Source organism: Neovison vison, chromosome X, assembly GCF_020171115.1.
Source record: "Neovison vison isolate M4711 chromosome X, ASM_NN_V1, whole genome shotgun sequence".
NCBI lineage: Eukaryota > Metazoa > Chordata > Mammalia > Carnivora > Mustelidae > Neogale > Neogale vison.
In genome coordinates, this window is record NC_058105.1 from 17048979 (window position 1) to 17055802 (window position 6824).

Consider the following 6824-nt stretch of genomic DNA (forward strand, 5'->3'; position numbering starts at 1 on the left):
AAACACAGTAATTGTAAAGTGGGAAACCTAGAAAACAACTTGATTGGCTGATGAAAATTTACATCGCCCATGGGGGGCAGCCAGACATCCTGTGCCTCCCAATATTATGCTCTGAGAAGGACACAACATCAATTATGCAGTTGTCTAGCCAGGAATGCATAATGTGAATCTAAACATGAGGAAATATTAGACAAACTGCAAATGAGGAGCATTAAAATAAAAGGAAGGACTGTATTTGTCAAAGATCTCAATGTCAGAGAAGAAAGACTGTGCATGTTTCAGACTAGAGAAGACTAGGGAGACATGACAACTCAATGCAAGACTGGATCCCAGGCTCAAGCGTAAGGATGTGCTAGACAGGGCATTATTGGTCAATGGACAAAACTGAACTATGGGAATTAGATCAAAGCTCTGTATTCATGTTACTTCTTTTTTGATTATTTGGCTTTCTTTTCTGATCATCCAACTGTGTCCCACAACCAGCCTGAGCGCTCACCAGTCAGCGATCCTGACAACCCAGCCCGCCTCGGGGAGGGATGAAGGGGGAAGGATGAGCTAATGCTGGTGCCTGCGTCCAGCACCCCAGAGGTGATCAGTCTGGTTGGGCACTCAGTAAACAGTCTTGGGGGGAGACAGGCCACCCAGAGGGGCACAGAAAAGGGGAGAGGCAAAAGAGAACCTGTGTCCCCCATGCCCGCCCCTCCCTAGGCCCGGCTCGGCCAACATCTGGGGCCTGCACGGCTGGCACGGCAGCCTTGCCAGGAAGTCTGGCTGGAAAAAGGCAGGAGGTCCCAGATGGAGGCAGAGACACCATCCTCTAGGAGCCTGTCCCTTCCAGCAAGTGGAGAGTTGGCTTCTGGGCAAGGAGTGGCTGGGCGGCAGACCGGAAGATGGCAAGACCTTCTTGGGGGCAGAGGAGGCCGGTGCCTGAGCACCTCATCCCTCATCCCTCATCTTGACCTTCCTCCCTGCACAAAGCACCTAATGGATTATACTGCTAATGAATCGGTACACCGGGAAGAAACACCTGGGCCTCCATGACGTCAATTTCCGCAGGGCTCGAGTGTCCTCCTCACGCCCCTCTCTTACGAGGCACCTGATCTGTGGGGTTCAGGCCCTGACTTTCCCTCCAGGTTCTGGGAAGGGCAGCCCTGCCAGCCCCACGGTTAGCTGCATCTCCCCCGGAAAACACTCTCGCTCCACCCCCGGTTTGGATGCCCTCCTAGGACCCTGAAGCAGAAGCTGCCCCAGAACACATACTCTTTTCTACAGGTGAGGAAACTGAGGCCCAGAGAGACTGAGGTAAGAGGCAGAGGAGCCAGGGGGCCTACTCTAGGGCCGCCTCTTGCCCCAGGGTCTCTGAAGGCACTGGGACCCTAGGGGGACAGGCCCAAGCTTCCTGGGGTGCGGCAGGAGGGCATAGGCAGTGAGAAGCACAGGAGAGGGCAACTGGCGCAAGGAGCCCGACAGGGAGGCCACTGGGAGTTCAGAGCACCAGCTGTCCATGGGGACTTGGGGGACATGCATCCAAGGCTACGCCCTGAGCTAGTCCCCTCAGCCCTGGCCAAGGCGGGGGAGACACAAGTCTTCTGATGAAGGGGCCAGAACCAGGGACCCGGAGGTTGAGCCTGCCCTCCTTCAGACAAGAGGAGAGAGTATCTCAGTCACCATAGGGTGACTGGGGCAGGGTGGAGGACAGACACAGAGCTGGGAGTCTCTGGTCAGCGTTGAGGGTAGGAGTAGGGACGCTGAGGCTCCACATTTCTTCTGTCATCTCTGCTCACAAGCCCCGAGGACCATGGGGTCACCTCCAGGGCTCGGGGCTCAATGGCAGGCTCGTTCCCAAGTCCATGGCTTGGCCCTGGGACTTCCACATAAATGCTCCTCCAAGGGAGTTCAAAGGACAAAAAGGAGAAAGACTCCCCAAGTCCTCAAGAGCAACACACAAAAGCTCTGTGATTCCAGGTTGGGGCCTCTCAGCAAGGGATGAAGCCCTGCCTTCTTGCCGGCTGCGAGCAGGGAGGGGTGGCAGGTGCAAAGCTCCCTGCGCTGGTGGGTGGCCACGGCAACGGCATTCGGCATTCGGGAGCAGTCCCTGAACTGTTTTGTATAGGATGCTGCAGTGCTGGAGGCAGTAGGAGGGTTTGAGTGAGGCCAGGTGCAAACCCTGCCTCAAGGAAGGCCTGAGGGCCACCTGCAGGGTCACCTGCTTCTAGGCAGGATGGAAGGGGGATGCCGAGGACTCACCTGGCCAGGGTGGCCCTCCCACAGAGGCCTTGCCTCCCACCTAAGCTCCTGCTTGCTCACCTGGACTGCTGTGTAGGTCGCCCCGAAGTAGGCACCAATGCAGATGGTCAGGAGCAAGGAGAAAATGGCTGGCTTGACCCTGTAGGCTCTTATAACCTGCTTCAGGTGGTCATGGAAGACAAACTCGGGGTCTCGTTTATCAGTTGTGATGTGGTGCTGCTCCCCTTCCTTCTGGTAGTGACTCAGGAAGTGTTCTCGCATGCCGAGGAACAAGCAGTATTTGTCCACCAGCTGGGTGGCTTGGGCTGGCAGGTGAGCCATCCCATTGCCAAGTCCAGCTGTTTCTGCCAGATCATCTGCTCTAGGAAGACCAGCATGTCTCAGGGGTTCCCTGCGCCGGCAGGTTATAAATGACTCCGGTCAGGGCTTCTGCATTGAGCCTCAAGTTATAGGTCAGAGTTTTAGAACAGACCTGAGATCTCATGCCCATGCTGCTACTGCCTTGGCTGTCATGGGTTAGCGGGGTGGGGGGGCATGGGGGGATGGGGGGGAGGGCTCCCCATGTGGGCCAGGGTGAAGGCAGACAGCCAGAGTATGGTGAAGCACTCATGCTCCCAGGCCAGGATGTTCTCAGTGAGGTTGATCTTGTGTGCCACGGAGAACAGCAACTCCAGGAACTGGCCGCCACTGTCTCCAGCTCTGCAGGAAGGGAAGTTGCAGCATCTCCTTGCAAGGTGGCTGGGACGTATGAAGATAAAGGCTGTCCGCTTGGCCCACGGTGTCAGAGGACAAAGGCAGAGGGCAAAGGCCACGGTATACTGGCGTATGCTGGAATCTGTGTGGTCCATGTTGTCTTCCAATCAGTGCTTGGTTCCCTGGTAGTCGAACTTGCCCCTCCACAAGGAAAGAACAGAAGATTGTACACTGAGTGGGTGCGCTTGTTGGCGTAGAGCTTGGAGAAGTGGTGGGTGAGCCGTAGCAATACAGAGATGCCGCTCTCGTTTGAGTCCATGGCATGCGACAGCCAAGAGGCCACTCTGAAGGCGTCGTAGTGAGCCGTGACGATGATGGTGGTAAGGTCCTCTCCACCCAGCCACATCAGCCACTAGTCTCTTGCAGCCTTGCTGTGGACTCTGCTCATGACCATCCGGAAGCTGTTGGCCATGGTTGGGTGGAGCGGTAATTTGGCAACAGAGGCAGAGCCCTGGGAAGCGGAGCTGGCCTGTGCCTGCGTGTTGATGGAGGGCAGGACCTCATCGTGCACAGCAAGGAACATGGTGGCAGTGGTCTGCATGGCCAGCAACTTGGACCCCATCTCCACGAATTGCCGGATGACGCCCTGGGACAGAAAGGCCACGGCCTATGGCAGGACCGGGAGCATGGCGCCGGCCGCCTGCCCCAAGGACTTCTGGTACTGCTCAGAGAAGCGCCGCAGCCGGAAGCACGCAGCCGCGGCTCGGCTCCGCACGTCCACATCGAAGCGTGCGCCTGCGCATTGAGAGCTGTGGTCGCAGTGCCCCCGCAGCTGGGTGGGGAGGGGTCAGGCTCGGCGGACGCCTTGAGGGTGGGCATTGGACCCGTAGACAGAAGCCGGTGGTTTTCAGGATGGGACTAGGCAGTAAGGGTGCCCGTGTGGGTCATATTGCTTCCTGCAGTAGATGAACTCGTGCAGTGCCTCGGTAATGGACCCAAGTGGCAGGCATGACGCCTTCGGCATGTTCTCCAGGCCCTTGCCCACTTCTAACAGCATCCTGGGCCACCGTGGGCCACACCGGGCGATTCCTGCACACTCACCTCAGTATGGGTAACCGCCGGGGCCCCTGTATTCATGTTAAACTCAGTGAAGTTCATACCTTTACTGGGGTTACCTAAGAGAATATTCCTGTTCTGAGAAAATACACCTTGAAATATTTAGGGATAAAGGACCACGATATAGGCCACTTATTTTGAAAAAGTTCAGAAAGTATTCTGTTTATATATATACACACATATATAAAGAGCTTCACACAAATGCTAAAGCAAATAAGCTAAAATGTTTTTTTAAGTGTGTTTTCTTTTTTTTTATTTTTTAAGATTTATTTATTTGACAGAGAGAGAGATCACAAGTAGGCAGAGAGGCAGGCAGAGAGAGAGGGGGAAGCAGGCTCCCCTCCGAGTAGAGAGCTTGATGCGGGGCTCCATCCCAGGACCCTGGGATCATGACCTGAGCCGAAGGCAGAGGCTTAACCCACTGAGCCACCCAGGCGCCCCTCAAATAAGGTAAAATGTTAACAATAGATGTATTTGGTTAAAGGGTATATGACTATTTTTTGTGTTATTATAACCCTTCTGAAAGTTTCACATTCTTTTCAACAAAACAAAAAGATATTTGGGCTTAACTCAGTAATTTGTCTCAAGTTTTTAGTGAAGATATAGTCATCTGGCCTTTCAAAGGATGTAATTAGAGAGTGAGCAGGCAAGTCTCTCCCGATAAATTTACACTATATTTCTCTGGCTAAGTCTTTGAATTCTTTCCTTTGCATCATGCTGAGGGATTTCTAGGGTTTCAGGATTTAGTCTAGATTTGTGCTAATCAGATCAGTAAGATAATAGAAGTATATCCTAATGCTCTAGCCACCAGACATATGGGCAAACTCTATCATCCTTACTACAGCATCCCAAGTTTCTAGTAACATATAAACTAACAAATTCCTGCAAGTCTTTTGGGATCTTCTACAGTGACTGTGCATTTCGGGTGAGCAGTGGTAGGAGGTCGGGAGCTGCTGCGTCTGACTAGAGATGAGATCCTTTTAGCAGAGTCAAATAAACCCAGGAGTTGCAGTCTATACTTTGAAGTGAGAAATGAGGGACGTTGTTACATTTTGGTTTTAACTTATCCAATGTTCTAAAATGCAACATCTCTACCCCTTAGGTCCTGTCATTTCTTAATGTTCCAGAGCAAAAGTTCTGCTGTTTCCAGATGCGTCCTCCCGCCCCCACGAACACTCTGTTCCAGGTGAGCACTGGTCATAACTTACATTGGTCATTTTCTTATTGGGCATTGCTAGATTTCTGTCTTGGATTACTCACTGGAGCTTCATTCACTCCTTCCCTATCTCTTCTAGATTAGTGGTATGTACTAACTATGAGAAATACATTTGGAATAAATCTTAAACTTACTCTTGTCAAAGAAATTTAACATAAATTGTCTGGTATTCTCTTTCATCATCACAAAACCATGTGAGATGAGGAGAGAAGCTATTATCTGAATTTTATAGTGAGGAAACTGAGGCACAAAGTGGCTAAGGTTCCATACAACATAATGATGGAACTGGTATTAGAATTTAGGCTTTCTGGGGGGTGCCAGCTGGCTCAGTCAGTAAAGCATGCGACTCTTGATCTTGGGGTTGTAAGTCTGAGCCCCGTGTTGGGTGTAGGGATTACTTAAAAATAAAATCTTTTTTTCTAAGATTGTATTTATTTATTTGGCTAAGAGAGAGAGAGCGAGAGAGAATGAACAAGCATGGGGAACACTAGGCAGAGGAAGAGGGAGAAGCAGGCTCTCTGCTGAGTGGGGTCCCAATTTGGGGCTCAATTCCAGGACCCTGGGATCATGACCTGAGCTGAAGGCAGACACTTAACTGACTGAGCCATTCAGGCCCCCTAAAAGTAAAATCTTAAAAAAAAAATGAATTTAGGCTTTCTGTTCTTCATTTTAGTGAAGCATCCCAGGCTCAATGAAAATACTGCCAAGTCCCCTAAAATACTTTGGAAATACTAAATATATACAAAGAATTTTGCAGAGATACCTTTTAACCAAATGAAATAATCATTAGGATACTAAATATCAAAAATGATATCTCAACTCAAACTCAAAACTTCTCTCTTCCGTACCAGCTTTCTCTTTCATTGTCTCAGTTTCTGCCCAGATACCATTATTCTTTGGTTGCTCTTCTTCCCCTCAGCTTCCAGCTCTGGCTGGCTGCACACCCCACCTAAATTGTGATGGTTTAGGATCACCTTGTCCTAGTATGTATACCTCTTCAGCAGGTATCTTTCTAGAAAATTCAAGCCTGGATATCTTCTTTTTTTTTTTTTTTTTAAAGATTTTATTTATTTATTTGACAGAGAGAGACCACAAGTAGGCAGAGAGGCAGGCAGAGAGAGAGAGAGGAGGAAGCAGGCTCCCTGCTGAGCAGAGAGCCCGATGTGGGACTCGATCCCAGGACCCTGGGATCATGACCTGAGCCGAAGGCAGCGGCTTAACCCACTGAGCCACCCAGGCGCCCCCTGGATATCTTCTTTAAGACCCCTTCTGTCCCATGGTGAATATTCTGTACTTTTGTCCCACCAGATACTTGAAGTTCAGGCTATACCCACTGCAACCCACTGTCTTTGCTCAACAGTCACAGACAGCTCCAACCAGTCTTTAAATTTATTATTTTAGGTAAACCTCAATCACCACTCCTTGGGCCTTCTGAACCTCAAAGGACACATATCAACTGTTGTTCAGACTTTAGAGAACACATATCAAACCCACAGTAGTTCCCTTGTAGCCCCTTTAATTTAGTTTGAAGATTGTGAGAGTGGGGAGAGAA

At 50.6% G+C, this 6824-nt stretch overlaps 1 pseudogene; it reads right to left on the reverse strand.

The window, feature by feature from the left end:
- Nucleotides 1-1804: 1804 nt before the first annotated feature.
- LOC122896497 lies at nucleotides 1805-4098 on the reverse strand (annotated as a pseudogene).
- Nucleotides 4099-6824: the final 2726 nt, after the last annotated feature.